The sequence below is a fragment of the Hemitrygon akajei genome, chromosome 14 (assembly GCF_048418815.1).
Source record: "Hemitrygon akajei chromosome 14, sHemAka1.3, whole genome shotgun sequence".
Classification (NCBI taxonomy): Eukaryota; Metazoa; Chordata; class Chondrichthyes; order Myliobatiformes; family Dasyatidae; genus Hemitrygon; species Hemitrygon akajei.
The window spans coordinates 76,816,484-76,833,168 of record NC_133137.1 but is presented as its reverse complement, the minus strand read 5'-3'; positions in this window follow the sequence as shown (position 1 = coordinate 76,833,168).

Below are 16,685 nucleotides of genomic sequence, written 5' to 3'. Positions count from 1 at the left end.
TTTACTTCTATAGATGCTACTTTCATAGATACTACCTGACTCCCCAAAGTCCTTCAGTATCTCATATGTTGCAAGTAATTACATAGATCAGGAAGGCTTCAAATGAGCTTTTGATAATAAAAGTAATTCGGCTCTATTTATAACATGCTAATTCTGTTCTAGGTAAACATGTAGTCTTATGCTATAGATTATCAGGTCAGTAGCTTATTTCAATAGGTGTTTGGAGCAATTCCTGGCAAGCTCTTGTGCACTCCTCAATGGTCCACCCTAAGCAAAATTATCCCAGGGTTCTGGATCACAATAACTATTCTTCTTTTGATCCTCATTTTACCATAATATTTGGATGCTAACATTTAGCCTCATTCATTAAAATACTGGCATATTGTTCAAAAGTATAAGTCAAGTCAAGTTTATTGCCATTTAACTAAATACATGTATACTACCAAATGAGACTATGTTTCTCTAGACCAGGTTGTAAAGCACAGTACTACACATAACACACGTATAATACACAATAACTTATGAAAGTAAGAATTAAATTTATAAATGAATTACTCATGGATAAACACAGTAAAGTGCATAAATTAAATATTCTGAGGTAGCATACAAGTTATCCGGTGACACTTCAAATGCAATGCGGCAGGGAGTTCAGAAGCCTGATGGCTTGATGGAAGAAGCTGTTTCCCATCCTGACCGTTCTTGTCTTTATGAATTGGGGTTTTCTGCCCGATAGTAGAAAGTCAATGAGGATGCTGGATGGATGGGTTGAATCCTCGATAAAATTAAGTGCCCTGAGGGTAACAAAATCCTTGTAAATGTCCCTGATAGATGGTGGGGGGCCCCCTATGATTCTCTTGGTCATTCTCACAGTCCTTTGTAGGAACTTCTGGTCCAATGTTCCCATACCAGATGGAGATGCAGATTGTCAGGCGTCCTCACTGGTACGCCTGTAAGACATTGCTTGCCTCAACATTGAAAGAATAACATTGAAATAATCACTAATTTTCTATTCATCTGTGTTTTAGAGTACTCACTATGAAAAGCTAGTCAGCAATTTTCCATATCAACTAATCAAACACCAGCATAACGTTACAGTTGAAATAAGGTTAGGTATTGTTTGCACAAATTCCCTCAGCCACATAAAAGAATTAAAGCAATCAATTATATGAATGAAATGTTCATTTTGGCAGTAAATATCCTTAAACAATGGAAAATAGAGTAGATGAAATAAAAGATTCCAAGATTACAATAAAATTGTACTTCCAAGAGGACCACAACCTTGTCGTGGTTTGAAGGTTTTTGTGCCTCAATGACCCAGAGAACTGTGCTGGCTGGAGTCAGGGCTTTATGCAATGGCTCTTGGTAGGGTCACCCATACCAAACAGGCCAGAGAGTAGAGGGCAGGCTAAGAGTGGTCTACAGGTCCTCCAGGTTCGGGGGTTCAGCTTAGGGCCAACAACCTTGACAGATAAAACAAAACTGTTACAGAAACAGTAATGAAAGAGCCTCCTACATTTGTGTGTGATGGTATCCCACAAGTCTCCACCCGGGACTTGCATGACTGACTAATGAAAACTGAGTGGAAGCTACTGGCACAATGAAGGAAGCTCTAAACACAACCAGATGGAAGAACTTCATTGCTGCCCTAAACGCTAGTGGCGTAATGGGCAGTAAGTAGATACAAGAAAATAGCTTAAGATAAAGAGTTGGACTCAATAATTAACAACAGTTTAGCATCTTCAGAAACATTATTTATACAGCAATTTCACCTCAACAGTAATGAATGTCATTAATTGCATACAGATGGGAAACTACCTTTTGTAAAAGCTGTTGCACTACTTCCAGTAATGACAATTACTGTACATGTGAACACCAACAATAGAGTTTGCAAGTTCACATCATCTATGATTTTGAAAGAAGCTTAAAGTCCAAATTTGTTATATGAATTGACCAGGAGATTTCCAAACTTGCTTTTCAGAATAATTACGTCTTTAAATTTCCGAGCATCTTTTACACAGTAAAATATTTCACAGTGTTTCATAGGGGAGAATTACAAACAAAGCTCATACTTCATACAAGATTCTAAGTAAGAAGATGCAAGATAGATGATCAAGAATTTAGAAGAGAGCAGAGGGAAGTCATATCGTAAAGCAAGCCACAGCAAGTTTCGGAAGTGCAATGGTTAGCACAACACTTAACAGTACCAACAAGCCAGGTTCAATTTCTGGCGCTGCCTGTAAGGAGTCTGTACATTCTCCCTCTGACCTCGTGGGTTTCCTCCAGGTGCTCCGATTTCCTCCCACAGTCCAAAGACTGGTAGGTTATTTGTTCATTGTAAATTGTCTTGTAATTAGTCTAGGATTAAATTGGGGAATTTTTGTGTGGCGTGGCTTAATGCTGCATCTAAATAAATCAATCGATCAATCAATCAATCAACCAAACAGCAAATAAATAAATAAATAAATAAATAAAAGAAGCTCATAGTTCATGACAGATTAGATATAGAGAAGAGTTTTGCCTGTGAAAGAATCTAGAACTAGTAGTACCTAATAAAAATAAGGGCTCACACATTTAAGTCAAAGATAAACTGAATATATTTTCTTGGAAGGTCATGAGCCATCGGAACTCTATTTCCAAAAGTGTTGTGGAAGCAATGTATTCCAAAACTTTTAAGATAGGTGTAGCTATATTCTTCATAAGCAAAGGGGTGAAAAGTTACCATGGGAATCGAAAATTTAATAGTTTTGTTTATGAACAGATCAGCCACAAATTTATTGTATAGCAGATCAGGCTTGAGGGCTAAATGGCCTACTTCTGCTCATAATTGCAGTGTTTGTAGAGTTCGGTCAGAGTGAAGGAGGGTGCAGAGAGATGACAGGATAACCATTGGTGAAGATAGGAGAAGGGATAAGAGAGAAATTTTAAAACTAACATGTTTGCAGACCCCGTGCTATAATACGTCAGCAGCCATTGGAGTTGGGAATTAATGGGATTTGAGGGGAGTTGGGAAATGAGTATCATCATTTTGGATGAGGTCAACCACACGTATGTAGAATGGAAAATGGGAGGTTACTTTGGACAACCTTGGAACAGTCAATAAAAAGCATGGATTTGAATACCAACTGTAGGTAAGTTGAGGTAGAAGCCAAAACACATAGGTTTGCAGAAATTTGTAATGCACAGACTTTCTCTAATCTGTACCATATACAGTACTGTGCAAAAGTCATAAGCATATTTATATAGCTAAGGTGCCTAAGACTTTTGCACAGTACTGTATTATCCAACCAGGATGGAACAAAGGACGCTACTGGTCATGGTGATCAAACCACAGTGGACACTGGTTGTCTGAAAATATTTCAATTACCCTACATCTTAAACTTGAGTTGTGAAAGCCGTTGATGAAAATATTACTTCAGCCAGCCAGTGGTGTAGTGACATCCGCACTGGACTTCGAGGTGAGTGGTCATGGATTCGAATCTGGCTGGCTCCTTACATGCTTTCCATCTGTGCTGGATTGAGCATCAAACTAGTAACTCAGCCTCATTAAAAAAATGTAGATAAAGATGATAAAGAAATGGCAAGATTGTCACCCAATGAACCAGAAGGCGCAGAAAGGAACAACAGTAGATGTTAGTTAATTCCATTGCAATCAACTCCATTATGGACACTAGACTCCCCAGCTTCCAGGACATCTTCCAGGAGCCATATCTCACAAAGGCGGCACTAAGGACCCCATCATGCAGGATGTGCCCTCTTCTCATAGCTACCATCAAGGTGGAGGTACAGGAGCCTGAAAGCACACACTCAATTATTCAGGAACAGCTTCTTCTCCTCAGCCATCAGATTTCTGAATGGACATTGAACCCATGAACACTACCTCACTACTTTTTAAAATGATTTTTTGCACACTTTTTTCTTTTTTTGCACTACTTACTTAATTTAACACACACATACACACACACACACACACACACACACACACACACACACATACACACACACACACACACACACACACACACACACACACATACACACACACACACACATACACACACACACACACACATACACACACACACACACACACACACACATACACACACACACACACACACACACACACACACACACACACACACATACACACACACACACACACACACCCACACACACACACATATATATATATAATATAAATATATATATTTCATGACATATGCTGGTGATACTAAATCTGATTCTGATTCTGATTCTGTAGTGCAATATTTAATTTTTCCTCAATTATTGACCATGTTTCCCTCACCTAATTTTTTTGGTCAAAATAAGAGATTAATAGATTAATTCAGCCATTGCACTGTGTATTACTGGGAGCAGAGTAATAGTGCTGAGACTAATAATGATTATTTCTTCAGAGAAAATATGAAATTGAAGGCAATTGACTATGCCTGTTGAGATTAAAGGGACTTTAATTAGCTTAACTAGTTACATATAGTAATGAAATTAAGAATCATAGCTCTATAATAGTGTCTGTAGGAGCGATACATCTATTCTCCATCTGCTTTGTGTTCTGTGTTGCATGTTTATTATGGTAACTAGACACATTAGTGGGGGGGGGGTGGTAAAGGCTAAGGGTGTAAGTTACATATTCTTGCTTAGTTTGTGGCAGTTTGTAGCTTGGGAACGTGGGGGTCATATCTCTGCTGACCACTGAAATAACGCTCAATAATGCATTATTGTATGTTTGCTAATTGCTAATATAGGATCAAATAAAGGGTTCAACTCTTGGAGCAATCATTGGTATAACAGTCCATACAGGCATATGCAAGTTGCAATTGTTTTTTTGTTTTGATTTTGGATTGGTTTTGCTGCCACAGCATCATAGAAAAATAGTGCAAATAAACAGGTCCACCAGCCCAGCAGTTTCACACCAACTACACCACCCAGTTACTGTAATCATAGCTTAATCCTCTGGCCCCTACATATTAAAGAACTCCTCGCAGATTTGACAACCAGCCTCCATGAGAGACAGGTTGTAATGCCCACTAGCTTTCGTGCCTTTGGGTTGGAGGGAGAAACCAAAGTATCTGGATGAAACCCTGGTGGTCACAGGGAGAACGTGCAAACTTCATGCTGACAGCATCCAGAGTCAGGACTGTACTTGGGTCTTTGGTATTGTGAGACAGAGACTCCTTTAGCTGATGGGCACCAGTGTAAGGTTAGCCAAGTAATAGTCGGACTTATAATACTGAGAACTGTTCATGTGAGTTGCATTCTTTTGTTTGAGTTGTGTTTATTGTCTCTGCATATTGGGCGTTTGACAGTCTTGTTTTGTTTTAATGGGTTCTATTGGTTTTCTTTGTTTTGTGGATGCCTATAAGCAGATGAATCTCAAGATTGAATAAAACATATATACTTTGATAATAAATGCACCTCAAACTTCGAACTTTTCAACTTAATTGAGTTTAAAGCATCAAAAGAACTTTATAATGTAGTACGTAAGAAGAAAAAGTGTTGCTGGATCGACAAACTCAAACACAATTAGATATAAAAAAAGGACCTAGCCTGAACAAAAGCAAGATAAATTTTCAATCAAATGAAAGATATGAATGCAAGAAAACCAAGGCTGGTTGGTAGATTATTCTTAGATAAATAAATTAAGACTTGCATGCAAAATAGTAGAGAAAGCTTAAGTCAGAATGTCCTAATGTCATTACCTGGCTTCTATTAACAAATTATGGATGCTCATTCATTATGTGCCTTGTATGACATGGGTGATCATGGTCTTTCCATGACCATGATTGTTCTTGGCAAATTGTTCTACAGAAGGGGTTTGCCATTGCCTTCTCTGGGCAGTGTCTTTACAAGATTGTTAACCCCAGCCTTTATCAATATTCCAGAGATTGTCTGCCTTGTGTCAGTGGTCACATAGACAGGACTTGTGATAAGCACCAGCTGCTCATACGACCATCCACCGCCTGCTCCCATAGTTTCACGTGACGCTTATTGGGGGACCAAGCAGGTGCTACACCTTGCCCAAGGGTGACCTGCAGGCTAGTGGAGCAAAGGACTGCCTTACACCTCCTTTGGTAGATATATATCTCCACCCCACCACCCAAAATCATGGGCAATTGAGAATCCGCCTGCAAATTTCAACGCTGAAAAAATATTATTTCAATAACATCTGGTTACCAAACTTGAATTTGCTTCAGATGTTTTGCCATCAATAGCAAATCGCTTACAGACCTGCCAGGATGCTAGGTGGTCCTGAAATATTTTGCTTCCTTTTTTGGCTGGAAATCCTTTTGTCATATTTTTATACCCAAAAATATGGAATGCATGTTCAGCATCTTTGTCAGGGCTCCCCAAACAGACGTTCGCAGAACCCTCAGTTAAGGGTAAATGTCCATGGCATAAAAATGGTTGGGAACCCATGAACTGAGCTCTTATACAAGCAGAATCAACAGGGAATGGACAAAAAAAGGAAAATGAAGGAAGAACTGATACAGATCTAACTATTCAATCAGGTATATTAGAAAGAAAGTGGACACTCTTCAAGTTATTTCTTGGAAAAGGGTATGTTAGCTGACATTACATTACAGTACTTCTGTTCCATAGTCCTTCATCTTCAAGAGGTCAATGGCATCTGCACGCTTGGAAGATTGTGACCCTGAAGGAGCAGCAAATTAACATTTACATTGGATGCTTGCCTTGTATTACTTAAAGGAATTCAAGTCTTTAATGATAATCCACAAAATCTGAAGGCACAGCTTTATTCCCATGTTTAGTGAATGTAGGAGTTGGTATTTAGGCATTCAAGGAACTCTGTACATTCTATGTACTATAGGCATTTCTCTGAGCCCTTTACACTCACTGGCAATACATTAGCTTGTCTTTCAATGCATGTTATTAAAGATGGAGCATTTACTTATATCCACACTATTGCAAATCAATTCTTGCTACTAACACCAATAGCAAAAGACTCAAATTTGAACTCAAGGCATTAAAGATTTGTATTTTAGTATCTCACAGAACAATTTCAGGATCTATTAGAAGATTTTCATGTTTGCGAGTAAGTACAAAGTTCAAAGTAAATTCGTTGTCAAAGTGCTGATATGTCACCATAAACATCTCTAAGATTCACTTTCTTATGGGCATACTCAATAAATCTATAGAATAATAACCAAAACAGAATCAATGAAATATCGCCCAACTAGGATGTTCAGCCAGAGTGCAGAAGACAGCAAACTGTGCAAATACAAAAAGAAGAAATAATAATAAACAAACAAATAAATGAATAAATAAGCAATAAATATCGAGAACAAGAGATGTAGAATCCTTGATAGGTTGAGGGAACATTTCAAAGATAGGGCAAACGAATTTGAGTGAAGCTATCGCCTTTGTTCAAGAGCCTGATGGTTGAGGCAACTATTCCTGAACTTGGTGGTGTGAGTCCTGAGGCTCCTGTAACTTCTTCCTGATGGCAGCAGCAAGAAGTGAGCATGTTCTGGGTGGAAGGGATTACTGAATATGGATGTTGCTTTCCTGTGACAGGAGTTAGTATTTAGTCATGCGAGGAACTCTATCCATTCTCTGACTACCGTCATTTTTACTGAGCCCTTTACGCTCACTATGAATACTGTAGCTTGTCTTCCAATACACACTACTAAACCTGGTAGTGCTCACATCATTGCAAATCCATTCTTCCTACAAATACACCAATAGCACAAGACTCTGTATTGAACTCAACGTATTAAGTGATTGTACTTTAGTATCTCACAGCACAATTTCAGAGTCTATTAGAAGATTTTCAACCTTGCCAATAGATGCTAGTTATTATTATGGATGATGGGAGTTAAATAGAAAGCCTAGCATGGAAGAATTGTCTGTCCTGAGAAAAATCAAGTCCATTTCATCTCTTCTATTCAAGTTAACAGAAGGAAACCAGGAACCAGGAACTTCAAGGAGCGATGCTTCAAAAAAATGGCATCCATCGTTAAGAACTCCCATCACCCAGTACACGCCCTCTTCTCATTGCTGCCATCAGGAAAAGGGTACAGAAATGTGAAGGCACACACCTAATGATTCAGGATCAGCTTCTTCCCCTCTGCCATCCGATTTCTGAATGGACGTTGAACACATGAACACTAATGCTCTACTTTATTTAATTTTATGTTTGTATTACTTATTAAATTTAACTATTTTATATATATATTTACTGTAATTCATGTTTTTTTTCTCTATGATTGTGTATTGTATTGTACTACTGGCAAATATTCCGGTGAAATTGGGATGGCACAGTAACGTAGTGATTAGCACGATACTTTGCAGTACCAGTGACACGGGTTCAATTTCTTCTGCTGCTTGTAAGGAGCTTGTACATTCTCCCCGTGACGGGGGGTTTTCTGACAGGTGTTCAAGTTTCCTCCTACAGTCCGAAGACGTACCAGTTAGTAGGTTAATTGGTCAGTGTAAATCGTCCCGTGATTAGGATTGCTGGGTGGCGCAGCTTGAAACGGTCAGAAGGGCCTATTCTGTGTTGTATCTCAATAAATAAGTAAATATTAAACCTGATTCTGATTCTGACTTTAGTGGCAGTGATTCCATCTAAGTGATGTTTAACACTCAGGTGATAAATAAAAGAGTTTTTTTTTGTAATTTATTTTTTTATTGAAGTTCATCATCAAACAAGCATTGCCATAAGATGTATTTCAGACATTGTACATATATATCATATTTAATGCTAAGCAGTATTCAGAGTTATTTAATTTTTGTATTGTGTTGTTTGAAAAAAAACATTTAAATATAATACTGAAAGTAAAGCCATGATTGGTATTGGCATTGATATTAATTTATTAATGTCATATGTCTCTATTCAGAGTGGAAAGCTGGTCTTGCAGACTACTTATACAGATCACCGTTCGTCCATTATGTGCTTTGTCGTATGATGTGGGCGATCATGGTCTTTCCATGACCTTGATTGTCCTTGGCAAATGTTTCTACAGAAGTGGTTTGCCATTGCCTTCTTCTGGACAGTGTCTTTACAAGATGGGTGAACACAGCCATTATCAATAGCTTGGTGTCAGTGGTTGCGTAACCAGGACTTGTGATATGCACCAGCAGCTCATACGACCATCCACCACCTGCTCCCATGGCTTCACCTGACCCTGATCGGGGGCTAAGCAGGTGCTACACTTTGCCCAAGGGTGACCTACAGTCTAGCAGAGAGAAGGAGTGCCTTATACCTGCTTTGCTAGAGACTAGTCTCTAACTTAAAGCAATAATAATGCAGAATCAAGTGCAAAATCTGCCAGAAAGTACAGTGAGACCAAGCATCTATTTTATCATTCAAGAGTCTGATACAGTGGAAAAGAAGGTGTCCCTAGTTGTATTTTCTTTCAGGCTTTTGCATCTTTTGCCCAATGGAAGAAGGGTTATGCTGGCTGTTTTACTGAGGCAGTGAGAAATGAAGACTGAATCCACAGAGGGAAGGTTGGTTCCTGTGTTATGCTGACTGTGTGCTCAACTCTGCGGTTTCACAACGTCATGTTCAGTTCAGTTGCTGTACCAAGCTGGTATGTATCCAGACAGAATGCTTTTGGTGGAACATTAATAAAAAAAAAATTGATATGAATCGTTGGTGACATGCCAAATATCTTTTACCTCCTGAGGAAGTGACATAGGACAGTACAACACGGACACAAGCCCTTCAGCCCATAATGCTATGCCAAACCAGAGAAAAAAAAGTAAATCGAAAAACACCCAAAAGCTAATCCCTCTGATCTACACAATGTCCATATCCCTCTTTCTTCCTTCCATCCATGTGCCCATCTATACGTCTCTTAATAGCATCTAATGTATTTGCCTCTACCACCATAGCAGGCATCTACCACTCTCTGAGTAAAAACCTTACCCCTCACGTTCCCCTTGAACCTAGCCCCTCTCACCTTCAATGCATGCCCTCTGGTATTAGACATTTCTACCCTGGGGGAAAAAGTACTCCCTGTCCACTCTATCTACCCTCACATAATCTTATAAATCTCTATCAGATTTCCACTCAGCTTCCGCCAGTCCAAAGAAAAGAACCCAAGTTTGTCCATCTGCTCATGATAGCTCTTGCCCTCTAACCAGGCAGTATCCTGGTGAACCTCTCCTGCACCCTCTCCAAAGCCTCAACATCCTTCCTATAGTGGGGTGACCAGGACTGATGTGGCCGAACTAGAGTTTTATAAAGTTATGGCATAACCTCGTGTCATTTGAACTCAATGCGTCAACTAATAAAGGCAAGTTGAAGAGTTGGTGAGTTTTCTTGGCCCATGCCATCAGCATGGTTGGACCAGGACAGGCTAAGGGTGATGTCCACACTGAGGAACTTCAAGGTCCCAACCTTCTCAACCTCAACACTGCTGAGGTAAACAGGAGCACGCTATAATTATGAGACGATCAAGCAGCGATCTTTTTTGTGAATGGAGTTATCAGTGAAAAGTTGTGGTCCAGCACCTCATTGACAGAGAATCATAAGCAGCAGCTACAATGTAAATTGCAGTTCCGACAATTATTCAACGCAGAAAACAAAGGAAATCCCTTATATTTAATCAAGGTAGCAGATGTTGGAAAAACATGAAGAAACAATAGAATTGTGAGCTGATAATATTTGACTGTCTAAGTGTTTGCTGTTTCCTGAAAGCAAGTAATAAAATACAAACTTAAAGGTGTTAATCTCAGTCTATAGGAAGAGCAACAAATAAGGTAACTCACATAAAACTCAAATTGAAACACAGCTGGAGAATTGTGTGCAGATTTATTTTAAATATAGGAAGGATACAATAGCACTAGGAAGCATGCAGGGGAGATTTATGAGGATGTTTGTTGAATGAGTTTAGTTGTATGAAAGGATTAGCTATGGTAAGGTTGTTTTTATTGGAACAAAGGAGACGGAGGGAACACTTAAAATCTTGGTCTCAGAGTAAGAGGCCCTGCCAGGGAGAACAGCAAGAGTCTCCTGCCAGAGTTCAATGAATATGGAACATGAATTTAAATTAGTTTAAAAAGGCTTCAGGAAGAGTTGAAGAGTTTTGGAACTGACTGCATGGAAGGGTGGTGGAGACAAGAATTCTTACTGAAGTTAATGGTTGAGCAATTGAAGGGCTGCAGTTCACAGGGTGGAAACTGAGTAGGAGTAATCTAAGGAATATCCCTTCTTGGTCTTTGCATGCAAAATGGACTTAATGGTCTCCTTTCTCTCCTATTTAAAAGTCACTTAGGATCTTCTTTAATGAATGGATTTTAACTTCAGTACTGTGCACAAGTCTAAGGCACATGTATATAGCTAGGATGCCTAAGACTTTTACACAGTACTGTATTTGTCGATGTGGAGCGGAGATCTAGCAGGCGGAAAAGATATTGGGAATGGTTGGGTATGGGACAGGTGGCTGAGGAGGAGTGGCAGAGGAGGGGGTGCTAGTGGTGTGGGTGCAGACACACTCAGCCCTGAAATACCAGACAAGGTAATTTTAATTCCAAGCAGTTGGTTTATTGATCATTACAGAATGTCTCTCTGGTGCTTCCTGCTCCCTCCACTCTAGTTCACAATAGCAACCCATATCAGAATCTGGGTTATCGTCATTCACATATTACTTGAAATTTGTTTTTCCTTTTGTGGCAGCGGTACAGTGCAATACATAAAATTACTATAGTACTGATCAAAGGTCTTAGGCACCCTAGCAAATGAGGAACAGAATTTTGTATTCCATTTCTATTGAAAAGAATGAACAATAATTAAATAGTATCACAAAAGCAAGGGCTCGTGGGTTATTTCCAACCAAGCTAGGCCTAATGAAAAGCAACAGGAAGTGTAAGCAGGAGTGTTTTGTAGAAAAAAAGTCAGAGCTTATTCAACTTATACCTAAGTGGTATTAGAATTCTTGTAAACAGCTAATGTTACTTCAAAGACCACTAGAGGTACTGCAGATGCTGGAAATCTAGAGCAATGCACACAATGTCCTGATGAAGGGTCTCGGGCCAAAACATCAATGGTCTATTCTCATCCATAGATGCTACCTGATCTGCTGAGCTCCTCCAACGCATTGTGTGTATTAATGTTGCTTAAGTCTTTTGTTGGTGATGTAATGTAATTTGTACTATTTATGCATGGGGGTGTATGGGGTGTCCAAGGAGGGGTAGTAGGGGCTTATCATGTTCGTTCTGGGGAAGTACACTCACCTTTGGTACCCACTGAGCACTCAGCTCTCATCTGTAGCTCCAAGTAACTATTTGCATGCGACATTGTCCTCAACCTGGTACACCGCTTCGACAGACCTGACTAAACCAGGTTAAGGTAGCTGGTGGCTTCATACCCCGGTGAGACAGGGACAAGCCTGGCCTAGCTAAGGCTGGACTTGGTCCTTAAACTGCTGGAGAACAGTGCGGAAAGAGCAGGTGCTCTTTTCTCTCGGTAGGGATTAGTTTTTAGTTCCAAGTGCTCCTGCCACGTTTTGTCACCCTGCAGCCTTATCCTTCAATCTCTTTGAATTGTGGAGGACAGCATGTGTATAAATGTCTCTCTCCAGCAGACTTCATCATGATCATCATGACTCCAGTATTTCTACTATTTTATAAAATGTTTCTTAATTGTACATATGATTTTTTTTGTGTTCTATCGCTGAGCAGCAGTGAACCATCTGATTGGCCTATCAGAGTTCTCTTTGCAAACTAGTTGACTTGATCAGCATTTCTGATCTGGTTATTGTTCACGATTGCACTTAATAAAAAAAAGCTTGTGAAGCCAGCTCCAGCGAACTGGGCGGATGAGATCCACAGTGAGATCCAACGGTCAGGTAGCCGGTACTACAATGCTCCGTGGAGAGTGAACGGCATGACAACCAAGGAAGCCCCCCATTTGTGACACTTGCTTATACCACTGGATCTGATGGAACAATTGTTTTTCCACTTTAAAAACTCTCTCACACAACTTTCCCATCATCGTCGAACACAATGGACCATCAACGTACCATTCATGCATGTGTTTCAGAGAGTGTTAGCACCTGTAAAATATTATCTAACAATAAGCAAATTCAAAATGCAATATGTGCTCCTTCACCTTTGCACAATGTCTTTTCCAATACACTGGCTAACTTTCCAACTTCATCAGACAAACAAGTCAGGGGAATAATTTATGACTCAATTGACATTGTATAGAGGTCCAATATTGTTTTTGAAATTACTGTGCGTGTATTGCAATAAGTAAATATTTGACTGTGAAGAATTTATAAAAAGCCTTGAAGAAAAGTTTTTTTTTAACTATAAAAATGTAATGGATAGAGAATAGATGGAGAATGTTCTGAGTTGTATATAACATCTGGGGTTTTCTTCAATAGAGCTAAAGATGTAAGCTCTGGCAGTTGAACAATTGCCTTATAAACATCAGGTTTACCTGTAGTTGATAAATGAGGGCTATTGATAGGGTAAATGCAAGCAGGCTTTTTCCACTGAGGGGTACAACCAGAAGTCATGCATTAAGGGTGAAAGGTGAAAAGTTTAAGGGGAACATGAGGGGAATCTTCTCTTCTTAGAGGGTGGTGAGAGTGTGGAATGAGCTGCCAGCACAATGGTGCACGTGAGCTCGATTTCAATGTTTAGGAGAAGTTTGGATAAGTACGTGGATGGTAGGGGTATGGAGGGATATGGTCCTAGTGCAGGATGGTGGGAGTAGACAGTTTTTAAATGGTTTTGGCATGGCTTAATGGGTTGAAGGGCCTGTACCTGTGCTGTATTTTTCTATGACTCAGTGATTCTAAACACACATGTGTTCTCAGTGTTCAGTTGCCTAGAAATTAGGCATGAGGTATATCCAGTGTGCTAAATAAATGCTGCATCTAGAGCTAAAACCAATTAGAAACATAGAAAACCTACTGCACAATACAGGTCCTTTGGCCCACAAAGCTGTGCCGAACGTGTCCTTACCTTAGAAATTATGTAGGGTTATCCATAGCCCTCTATTTTTCTGAGCTCTATGTACTTATCCAGGAGTCTCTTAAAAGACCCCATCGTATCCGTCTCCACCACCATTGCCGGCAACCCATTCCGTGCACTCACCAATCTCTGCATAAAAAACTTACCCCTGACATCTCTTCTGTACCTACTCCCCAGCACCTTAAACCTGTGCCTTCTCATGCTAGCCATTTCAGCCCTGGGATAAAGCCTTTGATTATCCACCTGATCAATGCCTCTCATCATCTTATACACCTCTATCAGGTCACCTCTCATCCTTTGTCGCTCCAAGGAAAAAAGACTGAGTTCACTCAACCTATTCTCATAAGACATGCTCCCTAATCCAGGCAACATCCTTGTAAATCTCCTCTGCAGCCTTTCTATGGTTTCCACTTCCTTTCCGTAGTGAGGCGACCAGAAGTGAGCACAGTACTTCAAGTGGGGTCTGACCAGGATCCTATATAGCTACAACATTACCTCTCAGCTCTTAAATTCAATTCCACGATTGATGAAGGCCAATGCACAGTATGCCTTCTTGACCACAGTGTCAACCTCCGCTTTGACCTTTTAGGAGTCATAAAAAAAGATTATATGTTTGGACATCCTTTCTTAAAGAAGTTATTATTGTGCTAGGTTTCAGGAATGAAAACATCTTGCTATGTTGATAGCGATTATATCACCTGTGGGTTTTAAGTGGGTTAGGTCTTTTACAGGGACGTTTCTATGCGATTACAATAGAGGTGAGGGAATGGAAAGGGGTTTCGGTAAAATGGGGGAAATTGCCTCAACAGATGTAATGAGTATCATGTGACACAACTCAACACTGGGAGCACAGATTAAATAGAATTTGTGCTACAGTCACTGGGTCACCCTTTGACAAGTTCTCTCTTGGTTTGCTGAAATTAGGAAGCATTAGATTTATGGCAACTTGGTAGCTTGAATTCAATAATGGCTTGGCCAGGGAAGGTAGAGAAGTAGTGGAGGGGTATTGTTCTGAATGGAAGTAAGTGACTAAAGATGTTCTGCAGGGATCAGAGATGGAACCTGTGTTGTTTGTGACTTAGTTGAGAAAATAGATAGACTGAGAATGAAGTTTTCAGATAACACGAAAAATGGTGGTATTTTGGACAATCATCAAAAGGATACAATAGGATATAGAGCAGTTGCCAATATGGGCAAAGAACTGGCAGATGCAGTTTAATCCAGAGGTGAAATGTAACAGGAAAGTATACAGTTAATGATAGGACACTTAGGAGCATTGATGCCTAGAGTGATCTTGGGGGAACAAACTGTCTACAATTGGTAACACAGGTCAAGAAAGAAGGCATACTCACTTTCATCAGTTGGGGAATTGAGTATAAAAATAAGGAAGTCATTAGGCAACTATAGAAAATTGGTTGGGCTGCATTTGGAGTGTTGTGTGCAGTTCTGATCATTATATTACAGGAAGGATGTGAAGGCTATGGCGAGAATGCAGAAGAGATTTCAAAGTTCAAAGTAAATTTATTTAAAAATTGCATATATGAGGGGTGATTGATAAGTTTGTGGCCAAAGGTAGAAGGAGTCAATTTTAGAAAACCTAGCACATTTATATTTCAACATAGTCCCCTCCTACATTTACACACTTAGTCCAATGGTCATGGAGCATACAGATCCCTTCTTTGTAGAAGTCGGCGTCTTGGACCTCCAGAAGTGGTCCACAGCAGGGGTGGTTGATAAGTTTGTGACCTAGGGTAGAAGGAGATGAGTTATTAACTTCAAACTTTCTGCATAATCACTCAAAGAGTTGAACTGCACGTGCATATAACGAGAGCTGTACAACTCATCTCCTTCTACCTTAGGCCACGATCTTATCAATCACCCCTGCTGTCGATCGCTTCTGGAGGTCTGAGACGTCGACTTCTACAAAGAAGGGATCTGTATGCTCCACGACCGCTGGGATAAGTGTGTAAATGTAGGAAGGGACTATGTTGAAAAATAAATGTGCTAGGTTTTCTAAAATTGACTCCTTCTACCTTAGGCCACAAACTTATCAATCATCCCTTGTATGTCATCATATACAACCCTTACATTCACTTTCTTGAGAGCAGTCACAGTAAATATCAAGAAACACAATAGACTCAATGAAAAACTGCAAAAGATGGGCAAACAATCAATGTGCAAAAGACAAGTAGAGCAAATATATTAAAAAACAAAATAATAACAATACATAAATAAGGAATAAATATTGAGAACATGAATTGTCGAGTCTTTTAAAATGAGTCAATAGGATGTGGAATCTGTTCAGTTATCGAGTGAGTGAAGTTTTCTCCTCAGCTTTCAGGTGATTTGTGACAGAAAGTACTGGTCTAAATTTCTGATGATAGGACTTCCACAGGAATGATCCTAACACTTCTAATAGGGCACAAAATGCTTTTCATGTACAACTTAGTGATAAACTTAGGTTGAGTTTCTTGTTTACTTTGTTCCAAATTTGAATATCAAAGTGTTTATCAATTCCACTAATGCTGTCAAGTACATTGTCCCTGCCTTCCTGTTGTGGTGGTTTCCATGATGTTAACCCATGCACTTAAACATACGAGATTTTGCAGGTGTTAAAATCCAGAGCAACACACACAAAATGCTGGAGGAATGAGAGTGTGCAATACTTGATCAGCTATTAGGAAATGGGGCAGGGCAGGTGACAGAAGTTTCTG